The following is a 25,469-nucleotide window of genomic DNA, read 5'->3' on the forward strand; positions in this document are numbered from 1 at the left end:
ACTCACACGCACATTCAACCGTTAAAAATCATCTTTGAGAGAATAAAGGTCCTTCGCACTGTCATTGTGCCTCTCACTAAATGGGGGACGAGAGCTCTCTGGTCATCTTAATGTAAACCACTAACTCAATGACCGGAGGAGGCCATGAGATGAACATCTTCTGATCCTAAGCTTTGTAAATCATGAAATATGATAGAATTGCCTTTCTTTGAATGTTTAGGCAAGGAATGGCAAGGTTAAAGAAATCAAAAGAAGTCCACATTCATTTTATTAACTGGGGGGAGTTATCCAGAGCACACAACTGCTGTCAAAACGCTGGCTGCCCCCACGACCACCTCTACCCATAAACGTCAGGCATGATTTTCTTCTCCACTGACCAAACCCTTGCTGGGACAAAGTGAGCACTTCCCAGATCAATGATCTGTTTAAAAGAAGCCTAGTAAGTGGTGGTTAATTATTCTCAGGGTGTGTGACACAGAAGGGGAACTGCATTCAAAATGAACATTCTTTTTCTCTTTGGGCCAATATGCTAAAGAGGAGAACTTCCTGTCTTAAAATGGGCTTGTATTTGCTGAGAGATGAGGGCACTTTTGTTCATCTAACGTAAAGAAACTGTAGTTGTCTAAAAACAGTCATTTAAGTGTTATCAAATATGTGCTATGACCTATTAAAAAAGAAAGAAAATACCCAGAATTTTCCTAAAAAATTATTCAAGCAACGCTATCATGAAACCAGACTGAAGCCTCCCCAAAACAATTTTACCAACACCTTCACCCAGGTGGTCAGCTTCTTTTTCAGTTCAAACCTGGCAAATGTCTAGAATTCTAAAACTTCATCTGAGTTCCAGAAAAAAAGGGGGGGGAACTGTAGAACCACTTTTAACCAGTCTCTTTGGAGATTTTAAATCATTTTAAGGTTTAAAGAGAAATCATTCTTTTAGTAATCGGAAACAAAATGAAGTTGTAGACTGATAAACTGTTGACCAAGCGTAGGCCCAAAGTTAGTTTCTGTAATCAAAACACTAATACCTGAAAAAGCTGAGGGCTTATTTATCAAGAAAAGGCCAAGTGTCCAACGTCATGTTATGCAGAGAACCTTCCAACTATAATAATTTGTGAAGATATATATAAGTATGTTGAAAATGACACAAGTAACCCCTAATCTCCAGATCTCTGTACAATATAAATTTTTTAAGATCAGGACCCTCATCCCTTCCTACAAAATGCCTGCCACATACATGCTCTCACCAAAATCAAAGGAGCTTGTTTTTATAAAGGCAACTACTTTCATTTCTTAGAGTTAAGATGTCTAAAGTTCATAACTTTCTACCTGGTGGGTTTTGCCTAATCTTTATGCAAAAATAAAGCTAATTCAATTGAATTTTTCAAAGTAACATAAACTTTTAGTCTCATTACATTTTAAAATTCAGTAAATTGTGGTAAGTATCCATGCTCAACAAATATTTAGGTACACTGTAAATTAAACAGGCCTTTGGTAGCCAGTGCAGAGATCTCATGACCACTCCGGGCTGTACTGCCGAAGTGGGTGCCCACGGAATGGTGCTCCACAGAGAATCACTGAGGGTACCCCTAGGAAGTGATCTAAGAAAAATGAGGGTGAAGTTAAACAGCTTTCTTCACTGAAGAATTTCTCAAAGACTTGAATATTAAATGTGCATCCACCAAACAGAGGAGGTAAGTTTCCCAAGCCTACGTGAGCAGGAAACACTCTGTAATCTACGTGTGGTTATTGTTGGGTCTTTTTCCCCTTAACATACACTACATAAAGCTGTTTCCTCAACTTGGACATAAGCTCAACAGGGATTCACAGATTTCTTTCCCAGCACTGAGACCTGAGACAAGTTATTTAATCATCAGATTCCCCACCTGTAAAGTGGAAATAAAGATGTGACTTAGCTCATACTTTGCTGTAAGGAAATCAAAAACTAACATATATAAATCAATCAAAAATTGTTTTGATTATTATTATTATCATCATTATTCCTGTTTTAGACTGCTTGGACCACCATAAGAAAATACCAAAGACTGGATGGCCTAAACAACATAAATGTATTGTCTCACAGCTCTGGAGGCTGGAAAGTCCAAGACCAACATCCAGCAGAGTTCAATTTCCAGTGAGGGCTCCCTCCCTAGCTTGCAGATGATCACCTTCTCACTGTGCCCTCACACAGTGGGGAGAGAGAGCAAGCTCTCTGATGTCTCCTCTCATTCTTATAAGGACACCAGTCCTACCAGATCAGGGCCTAACCTTATACCCTCATTTAACCTTAATTATTTCCATAAAGGCTCCACCTCCAAATACAGTCACATTGGAGGTTAAGGCTTCAGCACAGGAACTGGGGGAGGACACAATTCAATCCATAGCCAATTTCCCTTCCATTATATTTTGATTCTGTCACGCCTTAGCATCTACTATATTACTGAAAGAATAAAAATCTCAGGCTGTTGAGATGTGAACAACTTTGTCGCTTTACTGCTGCCACAAACCCATAGAGAATAAGGTTGCTGGTTTGGCAATCTGGGTCAAATAAATGAAGCCACCTGACCAGGAAAGATGGAAGGAAACGAGAGAGACAGAGAGAGAAACTGTGCTCTGGCTTCCTGACTCAACCCTCAGAATAATATCAGGCTGTATAATCAATCATTAAGGGGTCAGACACGGAAAGAACTGGTGTGGGAAACATGGCCTCCACATGCATTTCACAACTCTTCCCACCACTTAGTGGGGAAGACATTTTCAGAAATGAGATTTTGCTGCTGCTGGATCAGCCAAATCCATAATCTTATGAATTAAGAAATCTCCACTGGTGCACATTAGACAAAGTAATCATAATTCTACATGGTAAGAATGTAAAAATTAAAAGTAACTATGATAAAAAGTCAAAAACAGACCAAAATAAAATGTTTGTCTTAAACATGACAAAAATTAATATTAATATTAATATTTGGGCGAGCGCGGCGTGCGGGTTCCGAGTCGCTGCAGGCGGCCTGGGCTGGCGGGGCCGCCGCCGCGCCCGCGGGGAGACGGCGATCCTGGGCGCGCGGGGCTGAGGCCGCCGGCCGCTGGAGGAGGCTCCGCGGCCGTGGCCGCCGGGAGCCGACGGCTTCGCGCCGGGTTTGTCTCCTCACTAGACTATGAGCTCCTTGAAAGAAGGAATCGTGTCTTACTCAGCTTTATATCCACAGTGCCTAGAACAGTTCCTGGTACCGAGTTTAAGCTGAATTTTGGGACATGGCCACTGCTTCACCAAGGTCTGATACTAGTAATAGTAACCACAGTGGAAGGTTACAGCTACAGGTAACTGTTTCTAGTGCCAAACTAAAAAGAAAAAATAACTGGTTTGGAACAGCAATATATACAGAAGTAGTTGTAGATGGAGAAGGTAAGAAAACAGCAAAATCTAGTAGTTCTTCTAATCCGAAGTGGGATGAGCAGCTAACTGTAAATGTGACCCCGCAGACCACGTTGGAGTTTCGAGTTTGGAGTCACCACACTTTAAAAGCAGATGCTTTATTAGGGAGAGCAACGACAGATCTGAAACAAGCACTCTTAGTACACAATAGAAAATTGGAAAGAGTGAAAGAACAATTAAAACTTTCCTTGGAAACCAAGAATGGCGTAGTGCAAACTGGTGAATGTTAACCGTTGTGCTGGATGGACTGGTGATTGAGCAAGAAAACATAACAAACTGCAGCTCATCTCCAACCATAGAAACACAGCAAAATGGCGATGCCTTACATGAAAATGGAGAGCCTTCCGCAAGGACAACCACCAGGTTGGCTGTTGAAGGGACTAATGGAATAGATAATCATGTACCTACAAACACTGTGGTACAAAACTCATGCTGTTCATATGTAGTTAATGGAGACAACACACCTTCATCTCCATCTCAGGTTGCTGCCAGACCCCAAAACACACCAGCTCCAAAACAACTCACATCTGAGCCTGCCAGCGACACTGGTAAGCATGGCTCTTTGTGATTCATTTAAATGAAGACTAAATTAAATTTTATGTAACTATACCTACACTTACTGTACAGTCTTTTAAAATCTTCCATTCTATGATAGAAATGTAAAGATTACAGTGCAATTTTTTCATAATAAAAAACATTAATATTTGAATGGAATACAAAGAATGGAAGTATACTAAAAACAAAAACAACTGCATGTACTAATGAACAAATAGGAAACACGAAGCAGCTGACAACTCTTCAGCCAGAGGGAACCTCTGGGACCTCCTTGTCCACATCACAGCGTTTGGTGGCTGTGTCTATAATTTACACTCTCCCTAGGATGCCCTCTCTTTGCCCTTCATCTTTCCTCCAGGCAAAGGCTGGTTCATCTTTCAAGCTGCACAAATATATAACCTCCCTCCTATACTGGTTCCATGTTCCTTCTCAAACTCCTTTTTATACTTTAATCAAAGAGCTCATTTTACATACTAAAATTAATTATATCTCCATGAGATGTGGGATTTTTTTTTTTTTTTTTTTTTTTAGTTCACAGGCTAAATAAGTCTTTCTCACCTTTGTATCTCCAGTATCTGGCACAAGTCCTGACACAGAGTGGGAATTCAGTAAACACTCACCGAATTAAAAAAAAAATGCTCATCATTGATGAGGTAATAATAGGTTTAAAACCAATTTATTTAGTCAAATAAACACAATTTAAAGGAACTTCGACTATGGTAGGGAACATTACTCTTAACAAAAGAGTAAAATTTTATTTTAAATAATAAAAATTGGTTTAACTGTTCAGAAAAAAAAAATGGCCATACCTATTAAAAATCTCAGCAACCTATTCATTCCTAAAAGTCATGTAGAATTTTATCTAAGGGAAACAGCCAAGGGGGGGGACTAAAATGTATAGTAATTTTCATTCTTTAAGTCAAAAATATGAGACAGTCCTTATAGAGGAAGAGAATGAGCAAGGTATCCTGTATCAACTCAATGAAATAGAATGCAACCAAAAAACTGATCATTTAAGCCTACAGAAATATGGTGAAATTTTTTTTTCAGTTTTTAAGGTTACATCTGCAACAGTTCACCATGTTTATTTAAAGGATACAAATTATGCCATTTCTAGCATATTGCTACTGCTGACATTTTAAAAATAGAACAATTATTTTTTAAACAGCTCTACTGAAGTATAATACACATGCCATACAATTTAGCCATTTAAAGTGGCTTCTAATATATTCACAAAGTCGTGCAAACGGCAACACATAAATTTTAGGACATTTTCACTACCTCAAAGTGAAACTCCACACTCCTTAGCTGTGAGTTCCCAATCCTCTCATCACCCTCTATCCAGCCTTAGGCAACCACCAAGCCACTTTCTGTATCTACAGATTTATCTATTTTGGAAATTTTGTGTAAGTGGAACCACACAATACATAGTTCCTTGTGACTGACTTCTTTCTTTCAGCATGTTATCAAAGTTTATTCATGTTTCAGCATCTATCAATACTGCATTTCTTTTTATTAACTAATAGCATTCTATTGTATAGATACACCACATTTTATTTATGCATTCATCAGTCTATGGGCATTTGGATTGTTCTCACTGCTTGGCCATTAGGAACAATGCTGCAATGAACAGTCTGTGTGTGGACATACTTTCATTCCTCTTGGGTATATACTGAGGAGTGGAATTACTGAATCATATCATAACTCTATGTTTAACTATTTGAGGAACCACAAACTGTTTTCAAAAGCAGCTGAATCACACCTTCACCAGCATTTGTAATTATTTGTCTTTTCTATTCTAGACATCCTAGTAGGTGTGAGGTTTTGACTTGCAGTTCTCTGACGGCTAATAATGTTGAGCATCTTTTCATATTTTTATTAGCCACCTGTATATCTTCTTTGGAGAAATATCTTTTCAGACCCTTTGGCAATTTTTAATAGGACTGTCATTTTGTTATTGAGTTGTATTAGTTCTTTATATATTCTGGATACTCACTCCTTAACAAACATATGATGTACAAAAATCTTCCATTCTGTGGACTGTCTTTTCACTTTCTGAGCACTATTTTTTTTAATATGTCCAGAAAAGCTTAAATATGATGGAGATTTCATTCCCACCATACTCCATATAAAGCATACATGAATAGGACTAGGAAGATTTACATCATACCCTTTCTCATGGAAATGATATTTCATTCCTCTTACCCTTCAGAATTTCACTCTAATATATTCATGTTTGAAAGTCTTTTACTGATTTATTAACACTCTATTGTACTTCCTTGCAACAAAAAGTTTCATACATACTTTAAATTTGTAAATGCCTTTGATTTCCTGTGACCACAAAACTCTAAGCATTAATATTTTTCTTCTGGATTTAGTTATTGTAACTATTTCTATATTTCTATTTTTGTATTTTTATTACAATTACCAATAATTACACTATAATTATTAATAGGACATAGAAAGCATAATATTTACCATAATAAATAATCATTAAACATAAGGAAAAAATTTCATTGGTATTGCACTCTTTAATAAGGTGGATGGGCCAAAATCCTCACCAAAATTTTAGCAAATAGAATCCAACAACACATGAAACAGATTATACATCATGAACCCTGGGTTCATCCCAGGGACACAAGGCTGGTTCAACATACGCAAATCAGTCAATGTAATACATCACATCAACAAGAGAAAGGACAAAAACCACATGATCATCTCAATCGATGTAGAAAAAGCATTTGATAAAATTCAACACCCATTTATGATAAAAACTCTCGCCGAAGTGGATATAGAGGGAACATATCTCAACATAATAAAAGCTATATATGACAAACCTACAGCCAGCATAGTTCTCAACGGTGAAAAACTCAAAAGCTTCCCACTAAAATCTGGGACAAGACAAGGATGCCCACTATCACCACTCCTATTCAACATACTCCTGGAAGTCCTAGCCACAGCATTCAGGCAAGAGAAAGAAATAAAAGGGATCCAAATTGGAAAAGAAGAGGTAAAGTGTCACTATATGCCGACGACATGTTACTATATATAGAAAACCCTAAAAGGTCCACACAAAAACTACTAGAGCTGATCAAAGAATTCAGCAGGGTAGCAGGTTACAAGATTAACATTCAAAAATCAGTTGCATTTCTTTATACTAACAATCAATCAACAGAAAAAGAAAGTAAAGAAACAATCCTCTTTAAAATAGCACCCAAAGTAATAAAATACCTAGGAATAAATCTAACCAAGGAGGTGAAAGAATTATACACAGAAAACTATAAACCATTGATGAAGGAAATTAAAGAAGACTTTAAAAAATGGAAAGATATCCCATGCTCTTGGATTGGAAGAATCAATATTGTTAAAATGGTCACACTGCCCAAGGCAATCTACAGATTTAATGCGATCCCTATCAAATTACCCAGGACAAATTTCACAAAACTAGAACAATCATAATCAAATTTATATGGAACCATCAAAGACCTAGCATTGCCAAAGCATTACTGAAGAGAAAGAAAGAGGCTGGAGGAGTAACTCTCCCAGACTTCAGACAATACTATAGAGCTACAGTCATCAAGACAGCATGGTATTGGTACAAAAACAGACATATAGACCAAAGGAACAGAACAGAGAGCCCAGAAATGAACCCACAAACTTTTGGTCAACTCATCTTCGACAAAGGAGGCAAGAATATACAATGGAATAAAGACAGTCTCTTCAGCAAATGGTGTTGGGAAAACCGGACAGCAGCATGTAAAACAATGAAGCTAGAACACTCCCCTACACCATAAACAAAAATAAACTCAAAATGGATCAAAGACTTAAACATAAGACAAGATACAATAAACCTCCTAGAGGAAAACATAGGCAAAACATTATCTGACATACATCTCAAAAATTTTCTCCTAGAAGAAATAAAAGCAAGAATAAACAAATGGGACCTAATGAAACTTACAAGCTTCTGCACAGCAAAGGAAACCATAAGTAAAACAAAAAGACAACCTACTGAAAGGGAAAAAATTTTTGCAAATGAAACCGACAAAGGCTTGATCTCCAGAATATATAAGCAGCTCATATGACTCAATAAGAAAAAAATAAACAACCCAATCCAAAAATGGGCAGAAGACCTAAACAAGCAGTTCTCCAAGGAAGACATACAAATGATCAATAGGCACATGAAAAAATGCTCTATATCACTAATTATCAGAGAAATGAAAATCAAAACTACAACGAGGTATCACCTCACACCAGTCAGAATGGCCGTCGTTCAAAAATCCACAAATGACAAATGCTGGAGAGGCTGTGGAGAATGGGGAACACTCTTATACTGCTGGTGGGAATACAGTTTGGTGCAGCCACCGTAAAAAAACAGTGTGGCGATTCCTCAAAAGACTAGGAATAGACTTACCATATGACCCAGAAATCCCACTCCTGGGCTTGTATCCAGACGGAACCCTACTTCAGGATGACACCTGCAACCCAATGCTCATAGCAGCACTATTTACAATAGCCAAAACATGGAAACAACCTAAATGTCCATCAACAGGTGACTGGATAAAGAAGAGGTGGTATATTTATACAATGGAATACTACTCAGCCATAGAAACCAACAACATAACGCCATTTGCAGCAACATGGATGCTCCTGGAGAATGTCATTCTAAGTGAAGTAAGCCAGAAAGAGAAAGAAAAATACCATATGAGATCGCTCATATACGGAATCTAAAAAATAAAAACAAAAACAACAACAACAACAACAACAACAACAACAAAGCATAAATGCAAAACAGAAATAGACTCACAGACATAGAATACAGACTTGTGGTTGCCAAGGGGGTGGAGGGTGGGAAGGGATAGACGGGATTTCAAAATTGTAGAACAGATAAACAAGATTATACTGTATAGCACAGGGAAATATACACAAAATCTTATGGTAGCTCACAGAGAAAAAAACGTGACAATGAATATATATATGTTCATGTGTAACTGAAAAATTGTGCTGAACACTGGAATTTGACACAACATTGTAAAATGATTATACATCAATAAAAAATGTTTAAAAAAATAAAATAAAGACCAAATTAATAAAAAATAAAGTGGATGGGGCTGGAGAAAATTAAGAGGCACTAAAATTTGCCAGACATCAAAACTATGAACTGGTCCTTCATTTGATGATCAGGGCTTTGAAAACCTAGGCTCAACAGTAAGACTGTGGGTGGAGAAGAGTGTTTTTTGTGAAACAAGAGAAGGCTATGGTAGAAGAAAAGGTGGGAAAGAAGATTCCACATGACGCCCAGACCATGTGTGTGTTTTCAGGAAGATCAATTTTCAGAAAGAACACATCAAAGTTAAGGATCTGGAAAGAGATTCCCTTAAAACCATCCAGGCCGACACACCTCTTGGAAAGCCTTCCTGTACTTCCCTAAGTATACACGTTCCCCAGTTGTGCGGCAGCTGCATCAGAGGTTCTTATACTCCTTTGGGTGATTGCTAATAACAAATACTCGTTATATTACACAGTCTCTATTTTCTAACACCTCTTTCTATACAGGATGGAAGTGGTATCTTAGATGGAGAAAGTAGCTTGCTTTCTCCTGTATTTCATAATAAAATACGATGGATCAAAGCAGTCAAGATAATAATCAAGAAGGTTTGTGTTAAGCAGTTGGTAAGAAGAAATCCAAATGCTGATAAATTTTATGTAATTTTCTATCTTTTACTCTAAAGTTTGATGGCTTCAAATCACTTGCTACACTCGACAGCGATACACAAATAAGCCTAAAATAGCTACTTTTAAAAACAGACTTTAAGTTGACAAGAGCTTATGACTGGGTTAATATTGCGTACCCCCGTCTAAACGTCACTTTGACAAACTACATGTTTGTCTTGATGACATCTCCCCCTAGGCATATGGCGCTTCCATTAACTCCAGTGTTATCTTTGTAACAGGAGAATATGCCTCATTGTTTTCTGAATATTCATAATTTACAAGGCCTCTCTTTGGTCATGATTCATAACTGAGGGGAAAGATCCCTGCACAGATGCTATCTAGTGTGGGTTTTTTTTCAATTATTATTAATTTCAGGGAACAAACTGTTCTCTTTGAAGCAAACAGTTAAGTCATAATTCAGATTATTGCTGAAAATGTTACTTTATAAAGTATAACATAAAAAATGTTAGTCTAAATTTTATCATGGCAACCTTTGGCAACTGAGAGAAACTCTGCAAATATGAAATCATAGAAGAATATAAACTCATGATATTCAAAACCCACTCTGAAAGCATTTTTTAATAGCTCACCTTACATAAGACTCTATGATAGACACACGGAAGATAAACACACTTCAGCCCTTAATTCTATCACCTAACTGGCATCACAAAATACACAAAGAATCTGAGGGTTATAAGGGGATTTGTGTCCCAAATATTTACCCCCAAACTTAGGTTGTCATAATTCAAAAACTTCCTCTGGAGAACTGATGACTTACAAAATCAGTTCCACAGTCAAATATTCCTCCCTATCTACCCTTCCTGCAGTGACACTAAAATTCAAACAAACCCACTACAAATCTTGCCAAATAGACAATATTTCATGAGATTAATTAAAGTCGTTTTGGAAAACTGCTTGTCATATACAAGTCCACAGAAAATGAGGATCTCAGGATTCTCTTTATAATTAAAGATTTAAAAAGCTACAATTTTATAGATGCTTTAGAAGAGAATGAAATGATCACCAAATTTTTAAATTTTTATTTTTAGAAAAATAAAAGTCAATAAACAGGACCCTCTTTATGATTATACTTAAACAAAGGACAGCATATGTGTTATTACACAACTTTCAGGAATAATTATTCCAAAAACCTTAACTGATTTTTTTTTCTACTGATCAGCACATTTTTTTTCTAATTAGTTGCAAAGAAAAACTTAGAATGAACTTTATTTTCATGATTATCAGTTACTTTCTAAAAGACCAAATTCCATTCAAACCTTATATGCATGTCAATCATGAAATGTTGATCTCTGTTATAAGTGGATTCACCTTCAGTGAACTCTTCCCAGTGCTAATTATCCTTGAGCCTCCCATTATCTTTCTAGTTCCAATTAATGAGCAACATTCTAGCCAGATCTAAGCCTACTCAAATGATCTGTGCTTGAAGGGGCTTTCTGCAGTAGAACCCGTTGCCATCTTTCTCCAACTCAGTCCCAGGAGCCTTTCCTAGCACCAGGTGTGTGCTGTGTACTCCCCTTTGGCCTTTGTGCGTGATGGCCCAGTCAAGCCAACTGCTGAGCAAGACACACATCTCCCCAGACCGTGAGTCTTAATGGATTTTGTTGTTAACCACTCTGGAATAGACAGATGTAACTGTCAAAAAATTTTTACAATAGTGACCCCTGGTCTAAAAATCTTAAATTCTTCCTGGAAAGCTAAAACATACTCTCCTTTTATTCACTAGACAAATTTGAACTTTAACTCATAGGACAGCCCCACCGCCAAGACCAGCACTCTCTACACCCTCTTCATGCCTACTCAGGTGGGCATGCTGCCTTTCTGAGGAGCTCCAGGCAAGAAGCCACCAAAGTAAGGTAAGGCATTTTTCCACATGTTCAGTCATTCACAAATCATTTGCTATTACTTTTACGATGCAGAGCAGCTAATGAATTCAGAGGCATTAATTGAGCGGCTTGGAAAAAAAGTCAAATCTTTGATATTTCCATAAGAACAGGGGTTCCCAACCCTATCAGACCAGCTTTTGGTAGCAAACCTTTGGAATCCACAGTGTTTACACACAGAGGAATGGAGAAAACTGTAATATAAAGGCAAATAAAGGCGAGTAGCTTTTACTGTCTTTCATGTGTGTAAATTATGTGTATACATATTCTAAGATGCAAATAGGCATGGCTACACTAAATGATTTAATTATGTAAAATGCTTGCAATGAATTTTAATGAGTACATTTGAATTTAAAAGAAGTAAAATTCATTCACTTGAATATTTTCAACACTTTTTATTGGGTATTTTTAAATAAAAGCTACGTGTGTGTGTGTGTGTGTGTGTGTGTGTGTGTGTGTGTGTATACACATAAAGGTATATTCATAATCCTAATATTGCCCACAAATGTGTACAGGTAAAATTCAAATACCAAGCACTGCTACAGGTCTTGGGATTTGCCAAAACGGTGGACATATCTTTGGAAAGTTACTAATAAATCCAAGTACAACTTTTGAAGTATTTGGCAGTTACATTCCTGAAAATTTCAGAATATATTAAAACTGGGTCAAAGAAATTTTGGATCTTTATATGCTAAATGGGGTTAGGTTTTTGGCTCAGGTAATCATAGAAAGGTTCTTTTTTTTTAACTACTGACTCTCCAATAGTGATATTCTAAGATTTTGCAGAATGCACAGAATAAGCTTTCACTTGGTTGGCTATTGCTCTGTATACTGCAAAATGTCTAGCACCTCCTGCTCTCCACCCACCAAACATCAGTGGGCACTCCATTCTTTTGGACAACTAAAGTTAGTTCCCACCAACTTCCAAAGCACTCCGTGAAGAAGCAGTACCACTGCCACTGAGACCTACTGAATAAAGCTGTCCTAGAAGTACTGGCTGAAAACTAAGAGGCACCAGACCTGGTGCCAAGTACTAGGGACAAAGTGGTGAAAAAACAGAGCTTGGACACAGTGGAGAAAATGACATTAAACAACTACACAAGTAACTATGTCCCTACAATAGACTGGAAGTGCTATGAAAGAAAATTAATAAACTAATAATTTAGATAATGGGGTGGCATCAGACTAGAAGTTCGTGGATCAGTAAAAGTATCTCTTTTTTATTAACTTAGAGACTTAAGTTTGTCAGCTTTTTAATTTTGCCATGAAAGATCATTTTTTAAACAATAATAACTACCATTTACAATCACCATGGTAACAGAAGGCGGGAAAGAAGTTATTTCTGACTTTTTGAAAAACAGATAAAACACAAAAGTGCTAATTATCCTTGAGCCTCCCATTATCTTTCTAGTTCCAATTAATGAGCAACATTTTAGTGTAGTGGAAAACCTCACTCACTACATTATTATTTTTCTCTTTTTATTGCAGGCTGATAAAAACTTATCAAACATTGGCATTTTGCGATCACAGCACAAGATCCTTGCTGCTCCAAGTGTGCTCTGTGGACTGGCAACACCAGCATCACCAGAAGATTTTTGAGAAATGCAAAATCTCAGCCTCAGACTTACTGCATCAAAGTCTGTTAACGATACCCCCAGGTGACTCACATCCAAGTTAAAGTTTGAGAAACACTAGATTACAGACCCTCCAATGACTGAAATTCAGCCATAATCATTTACAATGAAGATTTTTAAATGATCTTAATACTCGAGAACCTTCTTCTCAAAGAAGATTAATTCAGGGAGTCCAGAAATACAAGTGCACAAGATGAAACATAAAGCATCGTAAAGATCAACCATCTTTCACATTTTAAACCTGATGACCTTGAACAGTAATGGGGGCCAGAGGCACAACGGAGTGTCAAGCACAAACAACCCACAGCCTTGCAGTAGACGGCAGTAGCATGAAACAGAGCTCCCCAGCTTCCATGTGAGAGAGAGAACACATCCTGGAGTGGTGCTAAATGCTGAGTCTTGGTCGGACTGCTAACTCTCACCATATAGGACAAAGCAGTTTTTATCACTAGCAGTCAATAAGTCAGCCAACTGTTTAGGTGACTTGACACGTGCTACATTTTAATTCATATTTCAGGATATTTTGTCCCACAATTGGTTTTCTAACAAAGGAAATCTCTCGAGATAAACGTTAATTACTGGCAAAGACAGGAGGCACAGACTCAGGCCTATTTTCTAAGGCATTAAAGGAAAAATAATTGCCAGTACAGTGCAGTGCTTTTTTGAGACATGTGAAAAGGTGCAGTGTAGACCTCTGCTGATCTATGAGGTAGCTGCCAGCTACATGTGGCTAGTGACTGAAATGTGGCTAGTCCAAACTGAGACATGCTGTTAAGTAAAATATACACAAGAGAATTTTGAAAACTTAGTCCAAAAAAAAGTTAAATACCTCAATAATAATTTTATATTGACTACATGTCCAAATTATAATATTTTGATATACTGGGTTAAATAACATATGCTAAAACTGAAGTCACCTATTCCTTTTACATTTGTAATGTGCTACTCGAAAATTTTTCATTTTCTAATAAATCTTAACGTGGCTTGCATTGTAGTTCTACTAGATACTATAGGCCTAGACGCTCATTAGACTTAGACATATATAGATCTTAAATTTTTTTAAAAGAATGTAGATCGATAAATCCTAAATTCTTGAGAATAACTGCAGAAAAAGTGTATTTAGGAGGCAGCAAATTTTAAAAGGGACAGAAAGTGTTCAGCAGATCTTTTTATTTTAACAACTGCTGAGAGGAAAGCCCTTTCTGAAATGGGGGTCCCTGAATTTACATTCAAAGAAGAGAGACGTATCAAGTATTTAACAAAAACAGAGCAAGGGGAGGAGCTGATACAAACTGAAGTGCGATCCCAGTGGTGATGAGTTCTCTCAGGGTCCAGGAATGCAGAGGAGTGGAAAAAATAAACAGATTCCACTGACAATAGCCAATAATTTCCTGGCCAGAGCCACTCCAATAACTAAACCTTCCCACCTCTCAACTGGGGAAGGTAAAACCACAATCTCAAAACTTGACTTAGATCCAGAAAGGTGCTACATGTGGAGCACCGCCAGGGGCTGACCCTATGGAGCTGCAGAGATGAAACTGTAAGTGAAAGTGAACTCCCAGTTCTTCTCCCACAGTACAAAGAAAAACAGAAAAATTCCATGGGATTAAAAAGAAGACTCAAAACTTACTTTTTCAAATATGAAGACCTTACAGACCAGTGTCAAAACAGCATCCCCAACACTGGAAAATGGTGCTGGGTCGGTGAGTTTGGGAGTGAGGCTACGAATATGCAGCAAGCAAAGGAGCCGAAGCCATCTCCAATCTGGGCAGATTCCTCTCATTCCCGGCCCGGGGAACAATCCCATCACTTAGGAAATCTGGATCTCTGCCAACACACTGCTTCTGCAGTCTGCTGGGGGATGGGTGAGGAGGGTGGAAATGTCTGGGCAGCTGGCTTTTATCACAAAGCCTTCTCTCTCCGAAAGGCTTATAATGAGTTTCCTAGACATGATATAACGTAGTATTTTAAGTGATTAACAGTACAAAAATATCACATTTAAAAAATAAATGTCCAAGGTATGAGGCCAATAACTACATAAATGCAGTCTGATGCAAATATTAAAACATTACATTCTTGTGGTTTTTAAAATTCCTTTCATTAGGCTTAACCTCAGCAGATCTATACAGGAGAAAAAGAAACTAACATTTTGAGACGTCATAGAGGCATCAGGTACTTCCCTATCTTATACCACTGAAAAACGACTCACTTTCGACTGGAATTTACTGTGAGGCATCCACGTAGGATCACGATCCTACCAACTCTGTGAGGCAGGTATGATTATCAGCCCCTGTTTCAAGAAGCATGAAGAGGTTAAAGTATCACACAACCAAGAAGTGTTGGAGCCTGGATGTGACTGCAGGTTTATGACACCAGGCAGATCAACCCTAGTGTCCTGATTTCTGGCCCAGTTCACAAAACTGCCTCACAGCTTTTACTCTCAGATGAGGATACGGAGACTCAGTGGCTGGAGAGATGGTCGGATCACTGGAATAAAGGTGCTAAATGGTGGAACACGGGCTCGAACCCATATCTAACATTGAATTCTTCTCACAAGCGGCCTCCTGTTTCAACAAACCTTTGCCCCAGTTTGTAATGCTGTCATAAGTATTCTCTCCCTATTCCCAAGGGGATAGTTGCTAGCCACTTCTCCCTTCTTTTCTCTTAGCCAAACGGCCTACATTCCTACTAAAGTTTGAGCTGTTGGCTCGAGGCATCTGAAATATACAAAATAGGATTGATGCTCTTCACAGCTATGTAAGATGAAGTATTCAGACCTATAAATTTGTCATGGAATATGGAAAATAAAATACATTTATCTGAATGGACAAATTAGTGGGTGATTCATATTAATACTGCAACATAGAGAAAATTACCATTTTGAAATCCACATTACTGGAGCTCTTAGGTCACACACTGCCCCTGATTTGATCCTGAATGCAATGCCTTCAAATCTTGACTCTCTCAGGTGAAGCACAATAATGGGGTGAGGGTAGAAGAACAGAAAACCTCAGTTTCAGGCCCAGCTCCACCATGAGAACAGAGAACAGGTGGGGCCCAGCACTCACTTTCTGGGAATGCAATTTTCCCCTCTCCAAAACAAGGATGAAAATATTTAGCCACTACTTCACAGAGTTGTTGCAAGAACTGACTGAAACAACATGTGAAACTGTTTTGTAAACTCTGAAGCCCTGCAAAACTGGCTGTGAATATGCGGTAACACTCCTGTCTGATATCAGGCAGCATGAGAAGGGGTTTCAGGACTTACGATGATGGCAAAGTAGGAGACAGGGTCTGTCCCCCTTCTCCCACATGCCCAGTAACTCACCCTCCAGGTGAAATTATCACTGGATTTTCAGGTTCAAGAGCTGCATTCTCATACAATGGTGAGAGATAATAATAAACTGACTTAAATAAAAGCCTTGAGAACTCCAGGAAGGCACATCATCACTGGAACCACCTTCCTAATCAGGTCTCCAAGGGACACTGGATGCTCTAGAGGAGCTTTCACTGCTAGACCTTCCGATCAAGTGCAAGCAAGGTAGGTGGAGATTTTGCCTTACAATTACTTAAAAATGAATTGACATGCACAATGCTTAAGTGTTTAATCTTTTTAAAAAATAAACTGGAAAAAAGTTTAAGAAAACAAACCTAATACCTTAAAATCTAATGCTCTGAACATGTCAGATATTCCTTTTCAGATTTTTTACTTCCGTTCCTGGTGTCACATTATCAGCATGCCAACACCCAAGTCCACTACCAAACCTGTCAAAGAGATGCACTGATGGAGAAAGAGGAACAAAACAGCTAAGATCGTCAAATTCAACTACAGTAACAGCTGCCCCTGTCTTAAAATAAGAGATGCCAAATTATTGGTATTCATGTGGTTAGACCATACCCTCAGAAGGCACAGAGGCACCCTTTCAGGCTGCGGCAGAAATCCTTTTAAGCCATTTGACATCCCACACTGTGCAGTTTAAACCTGCACATATGTCTCAGTTAAGGGCAGAAAACACAGGATTACAAACCCCAGGAAAAAATTTTTAAAGAAGACAAAGAAAAATGCCAAAAATTTTAAAATAAATAAAAGAGAATTTTTTTTATTACAGTAGAAGGAAGCCTGCACATTGACAAATTAATGATGGAAAGTATGAATATTCATTGCACAATAGTCATAAATAGAATTAAGGAATACTAGAGAGTGCAGATGGGGCAAAAACTCAAAAACTTTCAAAAGAAAAAGAAGAAAGAAAGAAAGAAAACACATACAGCCTCAAGACAATACTATTTAAGTAAGGGTCCCTGGATGGAAACTTTGATCGAAGATAAGACGGACAGTAAAGAAAGAATTTCCTTACACAAAGGTAAATAAATAAACAGTATAAACTACCCAGAATGACAGGAAGAGCTTTCAGTAAAAACATTCAGGATAGTCTTTGCTTAGGATGTTTGGGATAAGAATGACACATCCCCCTAATCACTACCGAAGTTAGTAAGTACTGCCCCGCCCTCACACCCCCAACTCCCCACTTAGAGAAAGGACAACCCCAGACAAAAATCCAGTGCACTGATGAGCAATCTCCAATGTTTAACTTGTATGTATGATCTTGGGAATAAGGAGGAAAAACCAAAGATACAAAGAGAATTAACCCCAAAACACATGCTCATGAATCACCGAGTGTGTTTCCCCCATTACACGCTAGCGACTTCTGGGAAAGGTTACCACACTGGACCAACAGTTTTTCTAGAGGTCAGTTTCAAGATAAGCACAGAAACCCCATAAGCTCTAGGTGAGCAAAAACACTGCCGCACAAATGGACAGTCATTTTATGTTTTTAAAATACGTGCACAGATTATTCTAAATAAGTGTTTCCAAACTAACCATAGGGGCAAAAAGACATGAGTACTAAATTATTGACAACGCATAATACCTGGCCAGCACTCTTTAATTAGATGAGAAAGAATCCTTTAGGCAAATGCCACAGGATTGACGGGACTGGAGGAAGCACCTACCCTAAGTAGGAAAATCAATTTGTTTGCAGCACTTTCATTTTGTTTCTCAATTAGTCCCAGAGCCAAGGGCTACCCTAATACACTCTTAGCATTCATTTGCAACTTAAAAGTCACACAATTCTACAGTAAATGGAACTCAATCGTCATTTAAATGCAAGGAACGTTTAGTGCTCATTTTAAAAGGCCAACAATCTAGCAGGTCCCTCCCAGCTGCTACTTGAGCTGTCGGGAAGGGGGTCGTCTAGGTCTCCCCCAGTTCTGCCACTTAGCTAGCCCCAGGACCCTGGGGTGGTTGCTTAACTTCTCTAAACCTGTTTCCCCATCTGTAAATGCAGAACTAATAATGCCAATATTATAGGGAAGACAATAATGTACACAAAGAGAAAACATTTAAGGCTTTTTTTTTCCAAGTCTCATCATCAATAAATGGTGAATTCTAAAAAAGAGAGAGAGAAAATAAATCTCATGTCTGAATTATGGAAATAAATTCACCAAAAAGATCCCCAAAATTACGGTCCGTTTATTATTCAAGCAACACTTATTCAGCCCATACCAGATGCTGAACAACTATGCCGAAAAAACAAGGTCTAGAGAGAGGAAAAAATGCATCTCTGTCCCCAGGAGCCTTTGGCCCCCAAAGGAGAAATAAGAGATGATTTTAAAGATGTGAATATCTGTTCAAACAGGTCCCAAGATCTTAACAATAAGCACCTCTGAGGGGAGAATATCTAACAGGGACAATCCCCCAATTCCTCAACACATGGACACAGGACACACAGAATAGGGACAAGGGGGCCACCCTGCCAACAATGAATAGATTTCAGGAAAAATGCTGGTAACCAAGAAAGAGAACCAAATAGACATTAGCAGGAGAACCTGCAAGGGAGGCACCGACCCAGAAGTGGAAAAGCAGGGGAAGGCTCTCCTCCTTCTGTATCTGGGGTGATCAACACAGATCTTCTAGAAATTTCTGTCACCAGATGCACACTGTAGATGTGACGTATGCGAGCACTGTTTCCTACTAAAACATCGGTTAAGAATGCTCACAAACATCGAGCTGTCTTCTGTCTTCTGTGAAATCCCATCCACCAAAACCCACGGAGCTCACAAACCCCGCAGTGGACGTTCCTTCCTGCCAGATCCAGTCAGCACAGGGTCATGACAAGGCCACTGAGATAGGGGAGGGTGGGGGCGGGGACAGGAAGAAGACTAAGTTTGGACTGCACCATTTCCCCGTCTTTAAAATGAGGTGGTTCCTAAAACAATACCACTGGGTGCCAGGATAAAGCTAGCACCCTGTGGCCCTCAGCTTGTGTCCCACAGAAGTGAGGGCTCACATGGAGAGAAGCATGACACAAATGTCACCAAGCGCGAGGGATGCTGTGAATGCCTCAATCAAGCCCTGGGAAGTAGAGTGCCGGCTCTGTGCCAAGTCTGTTAAAGGATTTACAAGCATTATCTGATTAACCATCATAACACTGCCAGTAGAGATTATGATCCTTGTTGTACAGATACCAAAAAAGGAGGTGCACATAGATTGGGTGTGGGGAGCCCCAGCTGGAAGATGAGAGAAGCAAGATCTCAAAGCTCCTGTTCCTGTGCTTTCTACTCTCCACTCAGCTTCAGAGGGAGCCCAGGGTAAGGTGGGGCGACACAGCCCTGGTGAGAGAGCACACAGAGTCACAACCAGGACAGCCAGCGCCAACCACTTGAAAATAAGGATCTCGAAGAAAAATACCCAGCCCATCAACCACTGAATCAACAGTTTCTGAGACTCCTCCCCTAATTGGTGAGCCTCGCTGATCCTGGATATAGTGGTAGACATCTCACTAAAAGTTCATAAGCATCTGTCAGGTTTCTGACTAGGTAAAAATACCCTGCCCTAATGGCAACATCTTGCAGAACACACTCATGGCTTTCAACACAGAAACATTAAACATACAGACTTCCAAGACCAAAAGAATGTCAACAAGATAATGAATAAAAGGTAGCTCTTTTTTAAAAATAAATGTAATAATTCCTCAAAACAGCCTTCAAAAATCACACATAATCGGCAGTTCTCTAACACAGAAAGCTTAAAAACTCACCAACAAAAGTTACTGTAAGACATATTTGAGGACCCTTTGGTTATTAAATATCTAGAGAAGTTGAAATAATCAATACTTTATGCTCAATTTTTTTTAATTTTGAAAAAATACTCATTTGAGACCTGAGGAAAAATAATAGCTTCCATTTAGAAAGTTACAAGCATCAGGAGAGAAAAAAACTGATAAAATCATCTCATGTAATACTGGGAAGGAAGTGATAAAAAATCATTTGCAGATGGCATGATTATATACCTAGAAAATCCAAAGGAAAACTCTGAAAAACAGTGGAGCCAATAGAGTTGAGTAAGATAGCAAAACACAATATAAACATGTAAAAGTCTCCAGGAGCAAGCAGAAACAATAAAAATTAATTTTCATTCTTAACTAGCAATTATCTTTAAAAAGATGTCTCAAAATAGCATTGCTGACAAATGAAAAAAGCAGGATACAGAAATTTTAAAAATTACAATACTTTGTGAAGAGATCTTTATTTTTTAAAAGAAAAAAAAGGCTTAAATGATAGTGGAGCACACCATGTTCCGAGATGAAAGAAAAGAAACTGTAAACTTTCTGTAAAGGGTATTTTTTAATAGTACTGAAAGAAAACTTTTTACCAAATAAACAACTTAATTTTTTTAATTTCCAATTTTCTATATCATCTGTATTTTTTTATTTTTTCATTAATGACCAAGTGTTATTTCATAATGAAATATATAATGGTATTAGAAATAATAATGATAATATCAAAAGTTTTCAAATGTAATCTTGGAGTTCTGAGGTTGTATTTTAAACCAAATTTCCAGTTTTCTTAAACCCCTAAGTATGTGCCAACTGAGTTAGTAGAAATGAGTTTAACAAGATTGATCAGTAGACACTGAGAAACAGGAAAAAACTGACTAAGCTTCATTTCTTTCCCTTCCTTTAGTTATAAATGTATTTTGAAGCAAAAACAAACAAACAAACAAAAAAACAGGGTTACAACAGGGATCAGCACATCTTACTAGGCACTCGTCTCCGAAGTGAAATGCCCAAATGGAAGAGGAAACTAGTTAGAGACTCTCACGTGTGAGTTAAATGGTCCCCAAACAAACAGCAGGAAGGGCTGGCAAATACATTCATTTTAAAAGTAAATATTAACTTAATGAGCTTGGTGACCGGAAAACCGATACTGCTCTCCTGAGATTTTTACTTCCCTGCTCCTTCTCATCAAAAAGAAAAAACACTAAGAAGGCATACATTCTCCTATTTCTGACCCCAACAAGTACTAGAGTAGAATCTAATATCACTCTTTATGTCTGTGTCCTCAAAACTTCTCCACACAACTGGTGGCAAAAACAGAAAGACAAAGGACATCAAACAATACAAATGCCACAACTAGTCTGTGAAATGCCGTGATGGGGCATAAGGAAGTTCAAGTCTTTTTTTAGGGGCCATCATTCTTTGTCCAACTGCAGAACAGGGCCCATCTGCATAAAGCACCTGCATTGCCTGCCTGCTACTGTGCCTTTCTTCTACCCTTCCCCACACAGTCACACACCAGAAAAGAATCACATCTGTTACGGCAGCACAAGCAGCCAAAAGATCACTAAACTGACTGGCCCTGGTGCCTGGGCTGAGAAAGAGCTCAGGGCAAAGAAAGCCCCGTGGCTGGGAGCTGGACCATCTGCTTCAGAGAAGATGGAGCTGACTGTCCCCAACAAAATCAAGAATTTTCAGGAAAAATAAAAAGAAAGAAGAAAACCCACTGATGCTGAAAGCATAAAGAAGCGGAGAAAGCAAGAAAAAAGTGGTCTGTTTCTTTTCTCAGCACATACCCTACCAGTAAAAAGGAATACGAAGCATTCAATGCCTCTTTCCACACCCACTTATAAACTTTTCTTCTTACTAAGATCTATTAAGAAGATCTGCCTGTTTCCTCTCTATTTTTAGCCTTTACAAACATTTCAGTTGTCACAATATGAAATAAAAATGAAACTAGAGTCATTTCACATGCAGCAGCTAATAACCCAAGTGCAGAGTCAGGATTTGAAGAAAAGTCATGCATTTATCATCTGACATTTTCTGTTCAATATTAACTATTTGCCTTGTTTAAGGAAGTCAATGCCCACCCATTGAAAGATGTTCTGACACTGTTGTCTGAACATCCCAGTTGAAACACACACCAGCATCGCTTTCATAATGCTTCCCAGCTCAAACCAATCTGCAGGCAGGCTGGTGATCCAGGGTCCCTCAACCAACACTTAACCTTCCATAACCTTCACTGTCTGCAGAGCCCTAATATCTAACAGGAAATTCCATTAAACTATCAAAGGATCAAGCTTATATCTCAAAAGAATTCCATCCATTTCCCCACCCATATCCAGATAAAAATGGCAGTACCAGCACAGTTTTAACATAAGCATGAAACTGAAATCTAAAACATAAAGAGGAGTTTAGAAAAGACCTCCTTGATCCCACGCTAACCAACCATGTTCTCTTTGGCAACTTACTTAATATGCCTGAACCCCAGTTTCCTCTGTAAAACGGTGTCACTTGGCCCCCAAAGGACATAGCTCCATTAACAGGAATCTTTTAGGTTTACACACTCTTTGTCTTATTAGGAAAATCATTTATCTGTCAGAATCACAACCAAACATCAGTTGCATCTTTGTAAGAACGCTGGGTCCCTTCTCCATCCACCCACCGCAAACCATGCATATCCCATAGCGCTGTGTATTATTTTTCCCTTCTCCTGGGAAACAGCCTAGTAAAATGCCAAGCACACACTGAAGTCAGAGAGACTAGGCTGGAATCACAGATTATCCACTTTCTAGAGAGGGGCTTTGAGCAAGTCATCACTTCAATGAACCTCAATTTCCATATTAGCCCTTTATTGTTTTTCCTTTTTTTCAGATGTTTCTCCCACGCAGAGGACACCTATTTTTCACAGAGCTGAGATCATACTCCGTATACAATGGTCATTTTCACTTAACACTATGATTTTCATTTTTTGCTTTTTAACATTTCATAAATTTTCTGCAATGATCATACTTAACTTTTCTTAATAAAAATATTAAAACTATTCAGTGAAAAATCTGTAACTGTGATAAAAACAGAAAATTCTGAACCAGACAAAAAGTCCAGGGTGAGTTCAATATGCTATGTTGCCTGAAAAAAAATACTAAAATAGAGGGAAATGCATATATAAAATAACATAATAAGAGAAACACATGGAATGCTGTAGATACTACAAGTGAATCATCTGAAATTGTGGTCATCCAATTAATGTCATTCATATGGGTTGTAAGATTTTTATCTTCTAATAACTGTAGAGAAGTTAATGTAAAGGCAGATCCTTGTACCTTGCAAAGTACATATTTATTTATTTTTTCCTTTTATGACCAAAGCACCTTTTCGTTGCACATGTAACACATCATTTAGATAAAGTAATTCAAACCTCTTGGGGAAAGTTCTAAAGCTCAATTAGGACATCTGGGAACAGGCCATATGTTACCAACTCTTTTGCACATCTGAACCCCAATATCTAATGACCCAAGGATGCTCATTTATAAAATTAAATAGTCTGCCTTTTAAGAGAAGAGAATCAAGCGCTGCAGAATATTCTCCATTGTATTCACTTGAAAACAATATAAAGAGAGCTATATAGCTATAGGAGATTTAAATAAATGAGCACCTATAATACAGAAGATGATGTAATTCATGCCCTAAATGACTATTACTAACACACAATTTTATGTTATCAATCTTATCTCTTCTTTATCTATAATGTTTTTAATCAATGAGATTTTCATTAAAACTGAAAAAATCGTAAGAACCATATGTTACTCTTACTCATTTTTATCTGTTATAGAATATCCTCTACTTTCCTTCTTTGTTAAAAACTTCTTCATCATAGTCTGAGTTTTTCTTTTGGCTAAAATATCTGGAAGGGGGGAGGGAACAGCTCAGTGGTAGAGTGCTGTGTGCTTAGCATGCACAATGTCCTGGGTTCAATCCCAAATAACTTCATTTTAAAAAGTCAGAAAGAAATAAACCTAATTACCCCCTAAAAAGAAAAAGAAAACAAAAAAAATCTGGAAAATTAATGTGATGTTAAGAAATATGTAAGTGTAGAATAGGGCTATAATGTCTGAACCAAAGATCAGGCTGCATGATCTGAAATCAAGAGCTGTTCAAAAAAATTCAGACTGCATGTGACTCTACCAATATCCATCTTCAACTCGTTTCTAATGGTTCAGTAATACATATTTTAGAAGAGTGGCTCTCAATTATTTCTATCATCTGAACACACTTGTAGGACATGACACACTCAAAAACTAATCTGTGCTAACTGCTGCAGCAGTATTCTTAAGGTATGTGATTAGGGGTAGAGGGAAGTGAAGAAGCCCGCATGAAAACCTTCAGGAAGCATTTAGAAAACTCTCATTCTCCACGTCATCACAGTTTTATAGAGCTGTGCAATCTCCTTTTTTGAAAATCCTTTAGAATAAAACAAATAATGCTCTAAGATAACTAAGTTACAGTCACAGTCCAGCCTCTAAGGCAAGGAACAGACTAGAGGAACATATTTCATTTTGTTTCCACCAAGACATACGTCACGGGTGATTATTTCATACTGGGCACATTCCCAAGGGCAAACTCTGGAACACATCAAATTCCTGATACTCTAACTGCAACTCAGCCCCTTTCTTTCCCACTCAAGAAAATATATCAAAACACAATTGAGAGACTGACATCAATCTGCTCTATATTTTTTAAAGGAAATTACTTGCATGCGTCAATATTTCAGCTGATCAGAACACAGAGTTGTAACAATATGTTAGAGGTAGGCCAGGCCAGAACACTAATTCCCATACACTGAATATGAAGATACGTTCTAGACATCACACTTTATAAATATCTCACATTAGGGTATCCACAGATTGAGAAAACACAGTCCACAGATTGTAAAACACATTGAATTGGCGGCTTCAAGACCCACAGATTCCCTATTCAATTCCAAGTCTCTTTCAATACTGACAAGTCAGTCTGATTTGCCAAGCTGGGAAAAAAAGTCTATCAGTGGAAAGTCAAATAAGTACTCTACCTAACACAATTTAGGATGAGTATACAATTACATATTGAAGCAATTTTT

General features: G+C 38.0%; 1 protein-coding gene across 13 annotated transcripts in view; it reads right to left on the minus strand.

Annotated features, from left to right (window-relative positions):
- The window catches only part of CDK14 (cyclin dependent kinase 14), a 566,062-nt gene that overhangs the window by 448,617 nt on the left and 91,976 nt on the right, over nt 1-25,469 (minus strand). For 7 of the 13 annotated variants that reach the window (XR_012074504.1, XR_012074505.1, XM_072965032.1 and 4 more), the window contains exon 1: nt 14,866-14,972. The exons of 5 other annotated variants lie outside the window; for them this stretch is intronic. The gene's annotated coding sequence lies outside the window, so the exon portion shown is untranslated. Of the gene's footprint in view, nt 1-14,865; nt 14,973-25,469 lie in introns of those variants that run through there. One more of the 13 variants, XM_031679676.2, reaches the window with a different exon arrangement.

Source organism: Vicugna pacos, chromosome 7 (genome assembly GCF_048564905.1).
Source record: "Vicugna pacos chromosome 7, VicPac4, whole genome shotgun sequence".
NCBI classification, from domain to species: Eukaryota; Metazoa; Chordata; class Mammalia; order Artiodactyla; family Camelidae; genus Vicugna; species Vicugna pacos.